Source organism: Anser cygnoides, chromosome 4 (assembly GCF_040182565.1).
Source record: "Anser cygnoides isolate HZ-2024a breed goose chromosome 4, Taihu_goose_T2T_genome, whole genome shotgun sequence".
Classification (NCBI taxonomy): Eukaryota; Metazoa; Chordata; class Aves; order Anseriformes; family Anatidae; genus Anser; species Anser cygnoides.
The window spans coordinates 30,980,186-31,001,036 of NC_089876.1; the positions used below are offsets into that span (position 1 = coordinate 30,980,186).

Below are 20,851 nucleotides of genomic sequence, written 5' to 3' on the forward strand. Positions count from 1 at the left end.
AAGAAAGCAACAGTTTTTTTATCCTGTTTATACAGGACAGAAAGAGAAGCACAAACTTTGCTTGAAAAATCTGACCAGATGTAATTTCAGAGTAGTGTTAATTTTTTACAGCATGTATAGTTTTATTCAGCATCAGTGCTGTCAACTAGCTAATGCAGTGGATACACAGCTATATCAAACACTACAATTACGTGGTTGTATAATGTCAAGTTTTTCTTTCAGTGTCAATAAAAGGTATTTGCACTTCTGGCAGTGTAGGAAGAAACTTTTGGTTACTGGTCATACATTGACTTGTTTTAACAGCTTTTATGCACTCCAGATAGGTAGGTTTTCCTTTCCAATTTGCTATGTCTCTGTTTTTGGTAGCTAACTGTAGACTGAATAGAGAAATGTTATTGCCACAAGTATAAATGTTTTCTCTGTGAATTTTAGTTGTCTTACAGAACAACGAGCTAGCCCTTTGAATACTCCTACAGCTCCAGCTGTTCTCTTGCAAATGGGGCAACTTTCTCCCTGAGGGATTCAAAAATACAACCGCTGTATAACAGCTTTGGGAAATGGAGCCCCAGAGGGAGCACCATAACCAGTCTTTATTATAGCAGTTGCTTGAGTCAATCGCTCCTGTGAAGAAACTGACCTTTAGGTCAAAGTCTTAAAAAAAAAAAATCTAAAAGAAGAAAAAACAGAGGAGCCTTGAACAGAAACTCCTAGGAAACTCCTTGTGCAGGTCCACCTCTTTATTGCAACTTAGAAAGGGAGATGGTGGACTCCCTTTCAGAAACAAATATGGTTGCAGTTACTCCACCAACGTGGCATTTTCTAATGTGGTGATGAGCAGGCAGGAAACTGGGCACCCTGAGTGCTAGCCGCTGTAAAGGCAAACAGCCTCTGTTCATCAGGGCTTTGAGTTCAAAAGAAGAACCCCAAGAAGAACATGAAAAGGAAAGATAGGGTGGAAGACGTGAGAGACAAAGTCACTGAATGAGGACCCCTCTCAGGAGAAAGCCATATAGGGTTCAGGTCACACAAAGGTCTTGAGTTGCCCTTAACGAAGAAATGAAAATAACTTGGCCGTGCACTGTGGTACAGTGGAAAACTGTTTGGAAAAGCATGTCCAGGTATGCAGGTTGGTTTGCTTTTCATTTCGGGTAATTCTCATTTCTTGTATTCCACAGTTAGTGACAGAACATCCACAGACCTAAAGCGCAGTGGTCTCAAAAGCTCTTGGAGAGATTTGTGCAGCCTCATCACCTTAATTTGTGAGAACACTTGGCACTTTGTAGGGCTGGATTCGGTGCTGGCTGGTACAAAGCCTTCTGCAGGTTCTCTCCTGGATTTCTTTTCTTGCCACTAGCCAGCTTTCATTCAGTCCCCTGTAACTGCTCTCCCCATTGCGCACGTGATGTTGGGAAGGAACAGATAGTTAAATGGCAAATAAATCTGATTTCTCTTAGATGAAAACAGGAGTCGGCTATGTTGCTGCTTGTTTTTGCTTTGATGGCCGTGTCTATTAGGCAGTGATTTCTGGCACTTCCTCCTCGCTGCTGTCACCCCTCATAAACCCCATTCCCGGGGGCCTGACAAACTTGTGTGGCACTTGAGAGCAGCACAGTGTCTCGGTGGCAGGAGGGTGTTCCTGCCCCACTGCCTTGCCTCTCTCTGTCCCCACGGTGTTGGGCAAGGGTTGCCAGTCACTCTGCTCTGCCTTCGCACCGAGGGCTGTGGCTGTGTGGGAGCAAGGGGTCCAACGGGTGGTCAGGGGCTGGGGAGAGGCTGTGCTTTTGCTTCTGCCTTGTTAACGCCAAAACTGGCTTGAGGGTAGAGGTGGAGATGGAAGGGCAATGTGCAGGGTGAGACAGACGGTGGCCTTTGCGTGGTCAAACATCCCTATGGTTTGAGGAGAACCACGTGGTCTTGAAGACAAGGGCAGAGGGACCACGCATTTTGGTAAGTGCTCCTAAGCGACTGTGCTTTCCTCCCCAGCACGTAAAAAAAGGACGGATGAATTAACTTCGTCCCCAGAGGAAGAAGAGCTGTGCAAGCACCTCCTATTTTTATGGCATGTGGATACCTGATTTCCAGGGAGGAACCAGGGTGGCATATGCTTCCTAGAGCACTGTTTTGATACCAAGAGAGGAGCACTGCAAACCGTAGCACAATATTTGCACAGCCTGCGCATGGGTTCAGTTAAGTCTTGAAAGACTTTGTGGGTTATGACATTCCCCTAAATGTGCTGAGCTTTCTTTAACCTTTCATAAAACATTGTGATCTTTATGGACTGTATCATATTGTGCAGTAATGTGCTTTATTGTCCACAGAATAAGCTTTTCTTAAAGATAATTGGAAAGCTGGAAATGGCTGCTATCGGATGATTTTTTTTTTAATACATTATTTCTGAAATGGGCCTGGTGTAATAATGACCCTATCTGTTCAAGATTTAAGATTTGTCTTGGCAGAGAAAATTGATCCATTTCACCTTTGTCTAATGGAAATTTTTATCTGGGATTATCTGTTTATGTAAATGAATGTTCCTTTGAAAAGAGAACTTGAGGGGGCTGTAAATCTCAGTGACACTTTAGTTTCATGGGGGGAAAATTGGAAAGGATTCTAGTATTTATCTGCCTGAAATTGGTTATAAAAACAAAATTATCTTCATGTACCTGCTGCATCTGATGTTTCCTGGAATTTCATTACCTTTTGGAATAATACAATGTTACACTATATACAATATTCTCTGTGATTAGTCCTGAAATTGTTGGGGGTTTGCTTCCTAGCATTATAATTATCAGGAAAAGGCAGTCTGTTTGGGGCAGTGGGATTCTGATTCCCTGTCCTAATGGGTACCAATTAGTACAGCCACATTATTCATAGAGCTCTATGCAGAGCATTGAAAATATTCCACATCAATTTTTTTCCTTAAGTGTGTGTGGTGTGTGTTGGGTGCTTGTTGTTGTTGGTTGTTGTTTTTTTTTTTTTTTAAACACAAAGGAGTGACTCTAATTATTGGGGAAAATGTCTTGGGCTAATCAGCTTGTGTTTACAGTTTGCAGAGCAGGACTGTGAATGTAGCATTTAAACTAGTATTTTACACATCGTCCTTAAAAACAGTTTCACTGTTAAAGACACAGGCAAGGTTCCTTGCCAAGTTTCCTCTTGAAACCTAGATGACACAAGCTGAACAGGCCGGATCCTCGCTGGAGTAGCCATGCTGAAATCACAATTTGGTTTGTACATGCTCACAGGGAGCATGGTTGTCTAGCATAGCTGCTGTAAATACTTCCTCTTTTCTTGGTGGGACTGACAAAGAATAGAGAGCAGAGCTGATTTTTAACCTGTTACTGAATTTAAAACAAAGCTATACCAGACGATGCAGATTTTCGTATTGAATTCTAAAGTTAAACAAGGGTGTACACCATGTATTTTCACATGAAGAACAACCACTTCGTAGATATTTAATCCTTGCTATCTTTGGCAAACAAACAAACAAACAAACACATTTCAGTGGCTTAATGACATGTTAGCATCAATTGTGCATGGCCAGAGGGAGCAGAAGAGCACAAACATGACAGAAACAAGCATTTAACACGGGAAACTTTTTCTAGTACTTGTGATCAAACTTTGTTACTTTTCTAAAGTAGAGGAAAAGCAATTGGTATCTTTGACCCCTGAAAGAAATGATAGGTATGTACTTCAGGGTATGCTTCAAGATAAGTAGTAGTGCCACATATTTTAGAATCTAATTAAATGGCCTAATTTTCAGATCCCATTGAGAGCTGCTGCTTGCTCAGCCCTAGACAATCAAACCCTTTGCCTAGCTGCCCAGGTAAAAGATAGGAGCCTGACTTTGGACACTCCTCTGAGCCCTTGCAGGTCAATTGCAATGAGAACTGGACCAAAGGCTTTGCTGAAGAGAGCATTTCTCCTGTGCTGTTAAACATTGTGGTTGCAATTGGTGCTGTATTGAGGTGCAGTCTGACTTCTTCGATATTAACTAGTACTTAAAAGAAATCAAATCAGCATTTATCCACAGCTTTCACGCAGTGGTACCTGGCACATTTCTCTTCAATATTTCATGTCTTAGTGTTCGTTTATTTTATTTCCACAGAAGTTCAGGCAGGAATTTTCCCTCCCTAAGTTCTTCACTTTTGTGACTTTCTGCTCCACATTTCAGGCAGTCTGCTGGAAATATACATTATTACCAGCTCATTAAATCCAAAATAAATGAAGTGGAAAATTACAGAACTCCATGGATTACAGTGCACCCAACTCAAAATACAAGTGTGTGATTAAAACCAAAATGGTCTGCATTTTAAAAATGGAATAATAGTTTGGGGCCCAGCTGGCAAAATATCACGAGGTGTGTTTTCAGGGTTGAATCAATGTAAATTAAATTTCACTGAGGCTGCTCAAGGTGGTCCCCTACAAATGCAGAATTCTTCCAAGGGTATATACTGAAAAATGGTGAAGGAAAAGATGTTTGTGGTGTAAAGGAATGTAATGTATGATAGTTGAAAAACGTACCTCAGTAGTGACAGCGGCATCCTGCAGGAGGATGTACATGCAAAGATCGTTGCAAATTCAGCCTTCTCCAGAGTGAAAGAGGAGTGAGGATGTAGCAAGGCAGGATGGGTTGGTCCTAGTAAATGCTTTTTCTAAATTCATAGGCAAAAAGCCCTGAGTCTTGAAAATAACTTGGTTGACAGCACTAACTGCTCAACGTTAGGTACTGCCGTACAGGTAAATCAACTTCTGACTTCAGAATAAGCAGTGTATGTGTGAGTATATGCCCATGGAGAACAAGTTCCTTTAGTCTTCCCAATTTGATTTGTTTCCTGTGTTTTTGATACAATTTCACTACAACTTAAGCAAAATAAAACAAAATGAATGATGAATCAATTTTTTTTTTTTAATCTTTGGTGTATCAGTATTTTCTTCTCAGTGAAGAAAAAAATAAACAGTTATGAATGGGGAAATGTGAAAACAGGTAGATATTTTGCAGCATGGATAAAACGAGCCTGGTTTCCCTGTAGCACTTCACCAGATGATTCAGCATTTGTCAAGTATCCCCAGATTTGAGTAGATCTTGTCATGCCTCATAAGGCACAGAAAAAGAGAACATTTTACAAAGTGTGGAATAAAGTACATGCAATATTAAAGTAAAAATGAATGTCACATAGTTAAAAACTCGGAAGGGTTTTTTTGGTTGTTTTGTCCCACAGCAAATGTTTGTTAGTGTTTAGATGCTGCTGCTATATTGTGCTTTGTGTGAGAGCTGGAACTGGAGAACTAGTTTTTTCGGCGCAGAATAAACAGTATTGCAGATTGAGAATTTCAGTTTTCTTTACGTCAGTTGAATTTAATGTCTACCTGGCTTCTGGAGCAGGGTACAGTAAAACCACATCTCTGTCTCTCTTTTCTGCAACCCTGAAGAGCTGTTAGACACAATGAAGGAAGGAAGAAAAAAAAAAAAGTGGACCATCTGTAGATGCAGATGGGGATTTGTGGACGGTGTACAAGTTGCAGTCACTGAGTAAGCAGAGATGCCCAAAATATGTCATCCAAATTGACCAATCAGGCTGGTAAGGGGAACATTAGCCTGTTTGGATGCGTGGTCGTACAGGCCCACCCCAGCAACTGTGCGGCTCACACAGGCAGTCAGGCACTCCATCAGCTTTTCTTTCCTGCTGCTGCTTATGAGCTGGAAATTAGATCTGCTTTTACCTGTCAGCTTAGCTCAAAAGACCAAAGACTGGCAAGCTTCATTTTGGTTTTGCAGACTGTGTTACAAGAAAACTCTTCTTTTCCTTTTTATTCATTTATTTTTCTTTTAAGGTACGATGCAAGATCTTTTGCAGTATTTGTATGCTCTGAGGTGTAGTTTGACTACAAAGTGATGTGTAGTTTGACTACAAAGTGATGTGATGCTTCAGTTAGTGAATGGATAGAGTTTTGTTGGTCAAGTGGCAACTAGGTGTGTTTCAGTTACTTAGGTATCTTTTCAATTCTAAAAGAGGACAAAAGCTCCTCAGGACTACATGTGTTGAGGAATTGAATTCCCAGGGGAAATGATACTCCGTTTCTGTCCTATTTTTGAGAAAAGATTGATTTAAATAGGAAGGTGTAAGCATTCTTCTACACCAGAACAGCTGAATGTTCTGACCTTACTGAATGTTAGTCAATCTGTTTTGTCCTCACTTTAAAGAAGAAACCAAAAAAAAAAAGCCAACAAGCAAACAAAAACCTCATAAAACCCAGTCTGTTTTTTCAGAGAAACTTTTGATTTCTGTGGAGATTGCTCCAGGCACACATCGTCCTGCCTCGGGAGAGGGGAAGTGTGCAATGCTGGGAAAAGGGTTTATGGCAATGCTTTCTCTCAACACAAGTTTGACAGGTGCTAAAGGGGCACATGAGTTCCTTGCATACTGATGGGCTGCTGTGGATAGATTGAAATTCGATAAGAGGAAGGGACAATCCTAGATTTTTGAGTTCCCAATGGGGAGAATCTCAGTGAGGACTGAGGCCACAGAGGTGCAGCCTTAGGAGGAAATTTTGCTACTTGGATGTCTTAAAACATAGGCCATACTCCAGGAAACTTCCCATCAGGATCAGACCTGGGCTGCCAAGAGGATGCACGTTCATACCCTAGTACATCTTTCACGCTGGTATGTTTGCGATGGCTGATGTTCACGTAAAAATGGCAACCAGCGTTCTCTTGTAGGATATTCTGTGGAAGCCACCAAGTGTTCAACACACATGACAGAACGTGGGAGAGGGCTTGTAACATGTAAAGAGCGCTGTCTGGGGTTGCTAGTCAGTCACTGTAACAAAGCATGCATCCATTTGTCAACACGAGCCAAATCTGATTGCAGAGCCTTCAGCTCTGCCGCAGGTTGGCTCAATGTACGTGAATGGATTAGCTCTAGACTTGCATCAGCGTAATTGAGATCACAGTTGTTCTAAGCACTCCATAAAACACAGTGAGTTGTACAGCTAGTCCAATACGTTGCGCATTGCCAAGTCCCCAGGAGGTTTTTAGGGTGTCTGAGTATGCGATATCTTTCCTGAGCTCAGTAAAAGAAATGGTGTGGAGAGCAGGGTGAAAGGATAGGAGACGGGAGAGGAATGGAACTGCTTTTGCTATTTTTGCTCAGAAACACTGACAGAGACTTTCCAGATACAGCTGTCAAGGAGCAGCAAGGTGAGGTTTGGCCACAAGCTCAGATTCCCTCATAGCAACTTGTCTTCAGATGAGGGGTGAGATTCAGACAAACGTGGCTGCTGTTGAAACTCCATTTGGATTTTCAGATCTCGAGTACCAGAAATCACAGCTCAGCTGCTCACACAGCATGCTGTGGCTGTACTTAGGCATACTGCATTTGTTTGCCCAAGTGTCCAAAGCCAGTTTTTAATTCAGGGAGGGCACTTGTGACTGTAGCAGTTCAGCCTCGCAAGCATTTTCTCTGTTTGTATTTCATGCTGCTTGTTCTCTTAAATGGGCCTGGTGTTTTGTGAGCTGTAAAGCATCTCCAAGCCTATTTATGCAGGACTGCAGAGCAACAAGCCTCCTTGTAATGCCTTTCAGGATGGCTCCATTTATATTAATTGTGTCACTAAAAATATTCCCTTTTACCTGGGGGAGCCAAGTCTGCATCACAAATCATCCAGATAAGAAGAACCGTATCCACAGTGGGTAGCATTTTTAAGGTATAGATTTTTTCTCTGGTAGCTTTATCATAACATCCACTCCTTTCTCTTGCAGAAGCTGATACAGAAAGCTGGTGCGTGTTACTGGCCGGCAACTGTGGTTCACATCAGGAGCGGATCCATTTCTGTGGTTAGAAACAAAACTGTGAGTGCAGCCCAGAATTATTCAAAACGTTATCCTTAGGTTCTGTAATAACAGTAAAAGAAGAAACCAGGGTCTTGCTGTGCTTGGCAAAATATGTCACGATGGCGGTGTGCTGTGATTGTTTATGGCTGTGTTTGTGCTATTTATTGTCCTCTAACTAGGAACACTGAAAATGCAAGGGTCGTGACTGAAACACGTAGTGGGGCTGTCAGGCAGCTTTTTCATCAGCTTGGGAAGTGTTTTGTGTGTCAGCATCGGTGGCTGATAGCTGTAGGCAGATGCTGCCTGGGTTGGTGTCAGTTGTGACCACCCAGCTCCCTAGCGGGGAAACCAAGGCAGCAAGGTGAGGGGACTGGCAGAGGGAGTGCAGTGAGAGCTGGTGGCAGAGCCATACTTGGTCCTGGAGCTCTCGGTCCATAGAAACAGCTTTTTGCCTTCCTGGAGATTTTTCTGTCTTCACGGGACTAGCGGTTCCTGCGAGAATCTGAGCATAGCCCCTGAGCTCTCTGCTTGTCCCCTCGGGTGGCACTTGGGGAACCCAGCTGTGGCTTGGCCCTGTTGTCTGTTCCTCACTCGCTGACCCCAAGTGGAGTTTCTTCCTCCTGGCCCTTACATTCAAAGCCCCTGAGATCGGTGTGCATCTTCACTGGCTCGCTCCGACTTTTGGCTCCAAGCCCTGTTCTGCATTCAGCGAAAGCCTGCGGAGCAGTACCAGTGCCAACAGGCTGCATCGGCGTCTCAGCGGCGCTCTCTCCTCCCACTCCTTCCTACTCCTTTGCTACTTATTCTACCTTCCCCGACCGTGCGCTTTCCCCTGCCTCCTCCGAATCCCTCCTCCTCTTCTCCCCCCACTTCCCACCCTCACCCAACGAAGTCTTCGGTTCTTCCCGCTTGTAATTTGTCGCTAATCAGCTGTCAGTGTTGGAGCAATGATGAGAGGTTCATCTCTTGCTGAGGGTAATGGCCTTAAAAGTCACAGAGTCAATGTCAATGGGATCGCTCCAATTCAATCAGAGACCTGAATGAGAAATGGCCCCCGCTGACATTAGCACTCATTTTGAGCCCAAGCATCTGGGCCCTAGTAAATAACCATCAGTGGGTGGGTCCGGGGGACAGGTCATTAGCCCCACGAAAAATAAATATCGTTTCCCTTGATGGCTGCGAGTAATTTAGCTCAGACGAGGAAATTTCACCCTAGATTAAGTATGATGAGCCAATATCAGTCAGAGGAGGCCAAACAGTGAGAGCTTGATGAGATAGAGGGAAATTTATATGCAGCTGGCTGAATGCAAGATGAGTTGAAAGAAATGATGTACTCTTCCACTCTTTAGCCATGTGCAATGCCAGGCACTGTGTCTCCTGCAACCGGCACCCCCTCCTGACACTGCTGGGCCCCCCAGCCCCTGGGCACGCATTTGTGCATGGCACAGCCCACCCGCTGCCGTCCCCACCCCCTCCGCCACCATCTCCGCTGTCGAATAACTGGCTCTGGTGCTGACAGCTTTCGCAGGCGATGCCTCCGAGTCAGAGCAGCGGCGGCGGCTTCCGGAGAGGAGCTTGCCATGTCCGCGGGCTTGCACACAAGTCGCAGCCGCGGCCAGCCCTGCCTATCCAAAAACAGCACGGGAGCTTAATTGCTCTGCAGGCCTTCGAGGCCCATCGCCTGCTCCCTTCCTCTTACACAAATAACACAATAAGGCTCTTCCTGCACCTTTGCTTTGCATGCAGTATTATTTTTTCTAGTTGCTTCTTGAGCCCATCAATCTAGTACACGGTATGCTAGGTGGCTATTAATTCCACTCCCTAGCCCCTCTTTCTCAGGGGCACATGTTGGGAATTGTGTTTTATGTCTGCTGGAAACGGCGAGGAGGCAGCTTTGCTCTCCCTCACTGGCCCAACTCTGCATCCCTAAAGCTGTGGCTTCAGGCTGGGGCCTGTCCCCCGGCTGTGCCCTGAATACAAATTGGGCACGCTGCAGCAACCAGCTTGGCTCTCCCTCATCATTTGGTCTTTCAGGGCGACCCCTGGGTAACTGGGACAGGAGCATGGGATGAACACAGTGAGCTGGGATGCCAGAGGAAAACTGAAGCAGGCCAAGCGCAGACAGAAATGAAACAGAAAGTATATGGAGAAGTGCATAATTTCAATGTAGGCATGAAGGAGGGAACTGCAAATGGAAGTAAGAGGCCTTGCTGTAGCCAGTGCAGGCCTTGGGCGCCTATTTGGAGGCCAGTTTTTCAGCATGAGAGCCAATTAATAGTTCTCTCTCTTGCCCCATTAAAAACTGTCATCCTCAAAAGACCAAGCAGTTGGAAGGTCTGACAGCGAGCAAGCAGGTGGAAGTCTGCTGGGAATGCCCTTGTTTCCTGTACAGAATGTTTCCAATAGAAACAAGAGGTTTTCTTCTATGAGCTTACACATTTCCACACTGTTCTCCAAGTAATGACAAAGTGTGTTTATCCCATATTCCTGGGAACCTCTTCTGTCATTGTGCTGTAGTTCACCACAAGCAGCTTCCAGTGCAGCGGCAGGTACGTAGCACTTAAATCATTAACTTTTTTAAAGAAGAGGTGCTAGTTGTTCATGTGTGTCAGCACCTTTTATGCCCACCTGAGCAGAAGCAAAAGTATCTTTGTAAATATTCTGCCATACCTCGTAAAACCTCTGTTAAATGCTGGGTCTTGCTGTTGTGCTGAAAGGTTAGCCAGTGTACAAAGCAACAGGCTGAAGTGCCAGGGTAAGTACATTAGGCACGTAGCATTTCACCTGGTCTAAAAACATCTGGCTGCCATTGAAGAAGTATTTCTTGTCTGAAGTAAATCCTGTGCAAGTATGGTCAGTGGAACAACGACAATTTCTGCAAAAAGAAGGTCTGGGCAGGACAGAGAATTGGAGACGAAAGGAAGTAGAGAAAGGAAAAGCTTGGACACAGATGTACCTTGTTTCCAGCCACTCTGGTTTTGAATATCCTTTGTATTGCACCCTCAAAATGCAGGATCTGCAGCAAGGATGGCCCATGTGTGGGGCTGCCAAGTCCTCCAGAACCAGCTGCATGTTTGGCTTTCCTGCAATGCAGCGGTGTTGGGAGGAAGCTGACACCATCTCCTGCTTCGGAGATGTGTTCTTTTGGAGAATGTTCCTCTCCCTGAGCTTTTCTTTTCCCTCAGCTACTGGAGTTGCAGGTTTATGGTTTTCTTATGCTTTGCAGAAGGATGGGATGTTGGTTCCCCTCCTCCAGGGTGACCATGAGGTGGTAACTCCGCCCAATTTGTTAAAAAAAAATAAAAAATAATAAAAAAAAAAAGGAATCAAATGAGAATTTCATTCTGCAAAAGGTTCTGAGTTTTCAGCTTTATTTCCCCCTCCTTTCTTGTGTATTGAGGTAAAATCTATCCGACTCTCTGATTATTTATCTATTTTTATTTATTTATTTATTTTTAATATTGGATAATGCTGAGGTGCGGAAATTCTGAATTTTCTGCTTCCCTGCTTCTTTCCTGATATGATACTGTTAGCTGAAAAGGAGGGCTGCTTATAGAACAGGGAGTAGAACTGTGATTTTTTTTTTTCTTCGAGATGAAGCAATGTAGGCAAGAGAAATAAATGCATTGACTGACCCAGTACCTGCTCTTAGAGGTGTAGAAGCAAATGGAGGTGACAAGTCAACCCCAGAACATTTCTCTCAGAGGATGTGATTTTAGTGAATGGAGATTTTTCCTGATGAAGTGTGTGTGAGTCTCTCTTCTCTGTAATGCTTCTTCTGTATGTTCTTTGCTTCTGTCTCTTGGACTTGTCCGCATCTTAATGTAGCCGAGCTGCAGGTCCTATTGCTGTCACAATAAACAAACAAACAAACAAACCCACAATGATAATTAAAAAAAAAAAAAAAAAAAAGGCAAACAAACCAACCTCCCAAGACAGGATAGGAGAGGATTGCTTTCAGGAGGTGGGTTTCCTTCCAGAATGTGTTTTTCTTCATTTTTTTAAGTAGTCAGCTCTCCTCAATAGAAGAAAGAGACTTTGCTAGAAGGATGCGTGTTTATGCAGCACTGTTTGCATGCCTCATTTAGGACTTGCTCACGCTGGAGACCCAGACCCTTCTGCAGTGGCTTTTCATTGATGAACTTCTCCAAGTGGTACAAGGGTTTTTATACACAATAGCTTTTCCTCTCTGTCCTTCCTATTTTGAAAAAAAATTGGTTGTCAGGACTCCTTGAGCCTGAGCATAGATCCCTTTGGAGGGTGATGGTTTGCTCTTGAAACTGACAATAGCTGTTTATCTCTGAGCTCTGGGGAAGGGTGGGGGGCATAGTTATGTGGCCTGTCCAGTAATCAGGAGCATCTGTGCAGCATTATGGAAAAAACTGGAAATTCAATGGAGGTAGAGAGAGAGTTCTGTCAGCTCTTAACCAGGCCAAAATTGTACTTCCTATGCAATTGGGTATATATATAGCTGATTTTGTTGTTGTTGTTACATTTTCTTACAACAAATGGACTTTTCCTTATAATAGCTTTCTGCTGGGTATGCTTCAGTCCTAAATATGTCTTTTTCTTGTACAGTTAAGCTACAGCATGCCCTGGTGGGTAGTATGGGCTCTATTCTGGCCTCGGGTAAGCAGGTGTAAAGTTAGCAGAGTTATAGCCTCTACAACTAGACCTGGCTTTGGCCCCATGCCTGTGCTGCTCCCTTGCCAAAGCAGAATTTGCTATTTCTGCTATTTATTTTTTTATTTATTTTTCCTCTCCCGGCCCCTGATAAACATCATTCTTCACCATGCAGTATCTGTCTCCTACTCTCTTGTGGTGGTACACGAGCAAATTGATGAAGAAACCATTGACAAAGTCCTGATGGTAGAGGGGGTGATGATGAATTGGGAGACATTATAGCAGGTATTGTGTGCGTTCTACCAGCTGACGCTCAACTTCCCTTCTAATGCCAGTTGCCTTCTATCATCTGGTAAACGGATTGGATGCAGGCTTCTCCCAATTAAAGCCAGTGAGGTCATATACTTCCTAATTACAGGCTAGTCCATTGTGTCTAAATGTGACAGACATGTGCTTGGAAAATTGCTTTTAATGCCTAAATAAACATGATGAACTAAATGGCAGATTTGAATCGTAATTGAAAGTGCTCAGCCTCTTGAATTTTGCACTGACTTTCTGATAGCCACTTGTACTGCCGACCACCCTCATTTGGGGATGTTTTGTTCCTGGCATAGCAATGCTATTATGTCGCATGTGGGCCTTCACCCACTCCCTTTCTCTGGGACATTAGTGTTTTACAAACATATGCAGCATGATCACACAATGGAGAGCGAGCCCGCCCTCCTGCAAGAGTTGAAGAGGATTGTGGCGGGAGAGACAAATTGAGTTGACACCAACAGCAGGAGTGGGTGAGCGAGCAGATCGAGTACAATGCAAGTACAGCGGTACAATGCAGGATGGTTAAACACAGAAATTCTGCATATCGCTAAGAAATCCCAAGGGACTGCTGACAACCTTGGGGCTGAGAGATGTCTCCATGTGGGCAAGCTGTGCTCCCAGTTACTTAGGGAAAAATCTGGACTTTTTCCAGATAGGCAGTAGGATTTGCTCTAAATTCAGACCCCGAGCACGATATTGACCTCCTGTGCTGAAACTTTGAAGAAGAGAGGATAAAACCTGTGTAGATATTCAGGAACAGACTTTTGAGGGTATATGTTAAATAATACACTTATGCTAGGCCAAAGGCAATTTAAGTGTTGCATTTTATCTGACAATGAAGGCAAAATGCTCGGTTTTCCAGGCAGCTTGCTATTGCTTGCATATGTATTAGTTTCTGCTGGGAGTATTCCCTGCAGGATTATCTAAACTGGCTAAAGCCTCACTTGGTATTTGCTTGTATTTCAGAGTGGTTGGCAATATTCAGTGCTCACTAATAGCCACAAATGCTTGTTGTGCCTGGCCCCACTCTGCTTCTGCTCCAGTCGTTCCCTAGGGCCAAGTTTGCGCCTGAAGGTTCAAGTCTGAGTAAGGCAACTGGGGCTGTCCTTGGAAATCGATGACCCTGCTAGTGGTGTCCGGAATAGGTGGTGCCATTGCAGAATGAATATGGAGTAGACCATACTCCCATCTTGTTTTCCAGCTCTTGTGACTTCAGGGCTCAGTTCAGCTGGCTGCCTAGGTATGGGATAGACTTTAATGTGATGGTTTACGTGCTTCAGGCTCGGCCTGGAGTGATGTGCTCTGCCAACATGTACCCTGAATTATTTGTACCTGTTCAGATTCACGTCATGCAAAGCCCTGAAGCATTGACCTGAAGAGGGTAGGAGTGGGGAGATGATGTTTGTGATTGTGTTGAGGTGGTAATAGGTATGGTGAACTCTGCGGTGAAGTGAAGGCTGAGCCCCAAGCTGGCTCTGGCCAGCAACATCATTTAGTCTAGTTGAAATGGTGTGGTGAGGCAGCGTCCAGTAAATCAGTTTTAACATGCCCTAGTATATGGATACAGCTTAAGTATGTGCATAACTTGAAGATTGCAAGCAGCTCTCTTCAAATCAGTGCTTGAGGTTATATGCCAGCATAAACACCCAGCTGGACTGAGGCTTATCCTGACAGGCACTTCACTGTAGAGATTATCATCATATTTGCCTCATGCTTCCTTACATGAATTCCTTAATGGCTGCCTGAAAAGCCAGTACCGTCTCTCTGCCCTGTTGTAGGTATGAGCTCTCTGATGCAGGGCAAAAACAATTCCCTTTGCAAACAGTATTTTATTTTTGGAACTTGTGGGTGTCAAACTCACACTGGTGTAAAGACAGATGTGGAGTGCTTGGGGCCTGCAGCAATATGTTGAGCCCTGTTGTTTTATGTTGATAGCACATCAGCTGTTCTTTCTTACCTTGAACTGAAAGGTACAGCAGCTGTTGACATTATATTTATGGCACAGTAACTATTTAGGCTATGCTTTTGACAAGCACTCACATATTTCATGGTGTTCTGCATCCTTGTGGACTCTGATAGGCCAGTTGCATGGACTGATGATGAGACACTGCAAGAAACAGCTAGCATGAGAGAGAAGAGGTCAGCTCTGAAGATTTGGTATAAATTGCTCTTGAAGTTACAGGTTCCTTCTTTGCAACCAGTCACCTGTTCCCATACTGCTTGCTGGAGCTTAGTTGTCTTGAGTATCAGTGCTCTTTCAGTTTTGGGTACAGTGCAAAAAATATGTGCAAAAGTTACTTGAGAAGTGGAAGGTACAAAGTCGGAATGATTCTTATTTTCTTTTTCCCTTGGGAAACCTGTCTGAACGTTAAAAATTTGAATAAATGTGGAGGCATTCACGCTTAAGTTAGGTGGGAGCTATTGTGGAGTCTGAACTCTTGTTGAATACGCTCCTGAATCCAAGCCTTAGATCAGGTGTGCTGAAGCATGAAATGAAGACTTTATTACCCCGAGATATGTATACTACATACTGGCATGGGAGGCAGGTTGTTTGTTGCAGCTCTACGGAGGATTTCTGTCCTTTGCAAATGATGTGAAATGAACGCTGTTTATTTGGCACAAGGTACGGACATTAGAGGAAAAAACAGGACTTGCCAGTAAGGGCTTCGTTCCTAGGGTGTAGATTTAATAGCATCAACCAATTCATTTTAAATGACCTGGCTGTTGCAGGCACGGCGGTTTTTGGGAGACAAGGAATGTACAGGCAGCCAAACTAACAGCTTTGATCTCTCTCTAACTTTTTGTAAGGTTAAGTGAATGCCATGCAAATGCGGGATGCCAGGAGAACATCTCTGCTTCTGAAGGATAAAGAAAATTGCATCCAAGCAAGCGTTCCCATCTATAGGGGTTGTACTTGTGCTAGCAGAAACAATAGAAATATTTCCTTGAAGACAGGGCAGGCAAGTATCCTGCTCTGCTGCAGAATCCTTGTGTGAACTTGAATTGGTCACTTAAGTAAAAACCCTCAGAGATCTTTTCACTTTGACTTTCAAGTGATTTTCTGGGGGATGTAAAGGCCAAACTGCCTTTGACAGTCTAGGTCTTACTTTCTTTGGCTTCACCAGTGCCATTTTCACTGCCATATTCAAAATGTACCCAGGCAATATCACTCCCTGTTCTCCAGTGACTTTGCTGTTACAATTGTGAGTTTTGGGGAAGGTAAACACAGTGAAGATTGCAAAGTGCTTACTTGATAATAGGAGCCATATAAACACCTGACATGGATAAGTTGCTCTTTTGTGCCTGTGTCCAGTAAGGAAAAGTGTTATTTATTCTGACAGTATCCTCTAACCACTGAGAGCTCCCTCTGGGCTTCACCTGATGCCTTTAGCCTGATTACTGCCAGCCCTGCAGCCTTCTGCTAACTTATTCCCACATACTGTAAACCACCCATTAGCCTTTTTCCTCAAAAGAACTTATTTACAGAGGCCTGCCACCGCCTTTACTGCATTGTGTGTAGGAACTGTCTTTCTGGCTCTGCGGCCACAGAGCACCAGTGTACAAAAGCAAGTTTGTGGCTGGAATTTGTTGTTTCTTTCCTGTCCAGATGGTCACTCTCAGCCCCATTTGACCTCTCAAGTACAGGCTCTGGACTCAAAATCAGGAATTAGCAGGCTTCATCTTCTCCTCCGCAACAAACTGTGAAGAGCTTCAGCAGGAGGTTGGCTTCAGGGAGAGGCAATGTATCGGAACACATTGCAAAAGACACTTCTTGCAAGAAAACACGGGTAAGTAAATGAAATACTGCTTTTCTGCCTGTAGCTGGAACTCATTTTCCAAGGACCCCTGCTGAAGAGAACTCCCTTGGGTGTTTCACAGAAATGTTTTCATTGAGAGTGGTCCCTCTTCCTTGAGTGGGCAACATGGTGTTCTTCAGTTCTTTTCAGTCTGCCCTGGCTGCCCCTGTTCGTTTGTCCTTGAGCACCCCTTACCTGTGGTAGATGTGACAGTGAATACCAATTGGTGACCTTAGTTCACAGAAATGGTGATGAAATGGTGATGGAAGGGTAGCACTTGCACCTCTGTGGGACTAAGTGGTGAAAGCAAGCAGCTAAAGCTTTAACAAATAAGGCGAAATTTGGCCTGCATGTATGTCACAGAAGGCTCTCGTGCAGGGATTCGTCTGTGAATGCTTCCAGTACTTTGTGCGTTTGAGACTGGATTCAGTGGCTTAGGGTGTACCCTCACAGTGGCAGACAAAAGTCATTAGTGATGCCACCATCGGTCTGTGAGTGCTGACGAGTGTGTATCTCATGTTAATTCTGGCTAAATAGTGTGAGGGCTAAGTTTAAGCTTGGCACTCATCTGTTTTGTTTCCATGTTTTCTCCTATAATGGAGCTGTTCTCTTCTGAATGCTTTCATACACTGGAGTATAATAAATAAATAAAAATAAATTTATAAATAAATAATTTATAGTATTATATTACTTATAATGTGTTTGATTTATTACTCTGTGTATGTGTGTTTTTTTGTGTGATTTGTTCTGTACCTATTTTGGACCCCCTACAGAATATGCTAAGCTCATACTTGCTTTCCAGAGAGTGGTTTCAAATAGCCAATGCCAAGTTAAACTACATGCTCTTGAGTATCAGAGATACCTTTGGCATTTGGAAAACTAGTACAAAGGCAGCAATTGTGCAAAGTCCCCAAGTAGCCTAAGTCTGTGCAGCCAGGTGATGTTCAGGTGATGTTTCTGTTGCTTCTTTTTTTCTTTGAGGCTTTCGAGTTGCAACTTTTTTTTTAAGTATAGAAGATATAATTTAAAAATTATTATCCCCTGAAGATTTTTATAAAAGTATTCTTTGTGGTCACCATTACGTATTCCAGACCAGGCTCTCTGATGGTGCAAGCAGATGGGAGTTGATTTCTCTTTGCTTTGTTTATCTCATATCATCATATTGAGGTTTTGAATCCTGCATTATTGCATTCCCTCTCCTTGCTTGAGAATAGTGTGGAAGCAACTAGTCACCTCAGCAAACCTTGTTCAGCTCAGGGTTTGGAAATTAATAGTAGTCTGCTTTCAGTTTTAGGGCATGTAGTTCCAGTGACATCTTTATGGATAGTCACTGGAAACAGAAAAGTGTCCCCATGGTTATAGGTGTAAACCCCCCAGTTTGACCATTTTCCCTGTAAGCCTCCAGGCTGGATTCTGGACTCAAACACAAATGTTTTACTAAAGCTTTACTTGTCATGGTTCCCAGGACAAGGCTTTACCTAAGCAGTTACTTTGTAAAATCTGAGGCTTTCAATGTTTGGGCATACAGAAAGTGCCTTTCTTGAAATGTGACATATCAAACACATAAGCTGGCAGCCAGAATACATAAAAACATACTGCAGAAGTCAAAAGGTTTCAAAGAAGATGTTCTGACATTTGAAGTGTTACTATCAGCAAGGTAGTATGGTAGTGCTGTCTGTGAGTGTCAGCACTAGGAAGAGAATGCTTATCTCCTGAATTGCTGTCCAATGTAACAGCAAGATCATCCTGTTTTTGAAATGATGGCATTTTAATCAATTGGAAAAAGCAGCTTGAGCTGGCAAAGTTCCTCTTCTTTCTCCCCCCTTTTTCTCCCCTTTCCAGCACTCATTTAATGCAGCTAAACTGTGGCCAGAAAGATTTTGTAGAGAGCAGTTCCAACAATATTCTCTCCAAAAATGAGACACCCTCAGCTCCTTATTTCTGCCAGCAGCAAATTTTTAGGAGTGATTGATAAAGTCCCAGGCCTGGGGGCTTTGTAATGGAAGTGCTGACAGACCCTTAACTGGAGCATTGTGAAATGCAATGCTGTAATACAATGAATAATATTCATGAATCTGCCATAATGCTGGATATTATCACTCATTACCATTGTAAGAAAGGGGTGATTAAACTAATAGTTACTGAGAGACATTTCTGGTGACAGGAGGCAATGATTAGAATGAACTGACTTCAATATACATTTAGAACTGGGAATAATGGGATGTGGCAGGAAGCCAATAAGTGAACATGGCCCACAGCTCTGATCAATGAATTACTTTTTTTCCGCTTTACAGCAGTACATGGTGTTTAATGAAAAATCAATAGCCCCCTGTAATTCAAAACTGTAATCAATCGTTTGACCTGAAGCTTTCCCTTTTTTTCTTTTTTCCTCCCTCTCCCCCCTCTCCACTGCCAGGGAAGATGTCTTTGGCTGATGACACAGTTCAGTTGCAAGACGCAGTACTTCACGAGGCTCGCAGAAGGAACCTGACACAGGTCTGCTGCAATTTATACCAGCTGCAACACATATATATGGAAAATCTGGGGACGGACTAGGTTGGATGTTGCCACAGTCTTGCCTTTGCTCTTCCTCAGCCAGGATGGGAAGGTAAAATGAGAACTCTTTGCTCCTTCTTTACCCTCTCATCACTGGCCATGAGGGGTTTTGTAACAAGCAGTCCCATTCAGATGCGGCTTGAGGGCATCTGTTGAGAATGGTTGGCCCCTTTCTTCAGGCTGTAGCCACTTGTGCATCCCAGTTATGGAAGAATTTTGCTGCCCCAGGCAGCTGCCTTTCTGCCTGTGTGAGAGGCAGCCCACCTCCACCCCTGCCTTTGACTGCAGAAGGTCAGAAGAACTCTCCCGTTAGGAAGGCACCCCACCAGAGAGCTCTGCTGGATGTCTCCGAAGTGCTTTCAAAACTGCAGATGAAGGCTCATAGGTGTTCAGAGATACTACAGTGATACTACTGTTTCTGACAGGAAAGATCTTCCCACCAGGCCTGTTAGGTCCTTTGGATTCAGCCAAGCTCTGTCAGTTGACACCATTGGATCTGACTTGTGAAGCCTCTGATTGATATAGGTGTGAATTAATTCAGCTTTGTTCCAAGCACACCAACAGAGGCAGGAGTGAGAGAAAAATAATGCAGCTGAGCATCTTTCAGAAAACTCAGAACCACACTTTGCATGTAGGTAGATCTTGTCGTCAGTGCCTGGCAAGCCTTGTTAGAGGGTTTTATTTTAAACACCGGGAGAAAGGAGGAACTCAGTTTTGGAAACAGATGGGTAATGCACCTGGACCATTAGTGCCCGTTGACCTCAGTAAGATAGGCAGCTTTGTGTGGTGGGGCATGTTTTGTTGGATACTAGAGAAAAGAGTTTTCTGTCTGAATTTTGTGTTGAAGAGATTTTACTACTAGAGCTGTTAATGCTGTGTGTCCAGTGTCTTACTGGGCTAAACTGGCAGCAGGTATAACGCTGGGCTTGTGTGCAATTGCTCCTGATCTGTGCCAGTGAGAACAGGAAAAAGAGTAAGTCTGGCAAGTGTCAGCAGCACCTTTTTTGAAAGGATAACAAAGGTGATTAGCATCATTTGCAGTAGTTCTAAGGATAACCCATTTCTATGAATCAGTAATAAAACCTTACTCACAGCAAATCCCCAGAAAGGACAGTTTTTGAAAAGTTAAGGATTTATTTGTAGGTATCGGAGTATTTTGCTGCTTCTTCTGTATACCTTGCTGGCTTTTTTCTGTAGTCCCATCACCAGCTACCAGACTCGAACACCGTCTCCAAGGGAAGAAAATAAAGCATAAACAATGGCAAAGACTTGCCTACTGCAGGATTATTCTGAACAGCCTGTTCCTGACTGTTTTGCTCAGTCTACTTCTAAATGATTCAGTGATAAAATGTCACCCTTTTCCATTCTAAGACAACTCACGAATGGAAAGGTTTTTGCTCATAACCTAAATGCAAGGATATTGTCATGGTATGTCATTTTGGGTCACTCTTGTACCCCTGACTAAGAAGTTTTCTGCCTCGATGCATCAGGAAGATACATGGGTTAAGCTAAAATTTACAGCATCTCTCTGGTTCCTCAGTCACCACCCCCACCCTTTCCCCCCTGCTATTTGTTGTAGTGCATGAGGAGAAGAGAGCAAGCGTGTCTCTTGGGTTTGACGGCTCCCTTCTGCTTCTCCGTCTTCTGTGGCCGCTGCTTTTGCTGCTTTGCCTGTTAACTGAATGGTTGATTTCCTGGCACAGGGACAACGCCGGTCCCTTGGCGG

At 43.7% G+C, this 20,851-nt stretch overlaps 1 long non-coding RNA gene across 3 annotated transcripts in view; it reads left to right on the top strand.

Moving 5' to 3' along the window:
- The window catches only part of LOC106041884 (uncharacterized), a 52,769-nt gene that overhangs the window by 11,162 nt on the left and 20,756 nt on the right, over positions 1 to 20,851 (top strand). For all 3 annotated transcript variants that reach the window (XR_010831395.1, XR_007167298.2, XR_007167299.2), the window contains 3 exons: positions 7,760 to 7,849; positions 16,380 to 16,560; positions 18,986 to 19,177. This is a non-coding gene — a long non-coding RNA (uncharacterized lncRNA). The remainder of the gene's footprint in view (positions 1 to 7,759; positions 7,850 to 16,379; positions 16,561 to 18,985; positions 19,178 to 20,851) is intronic.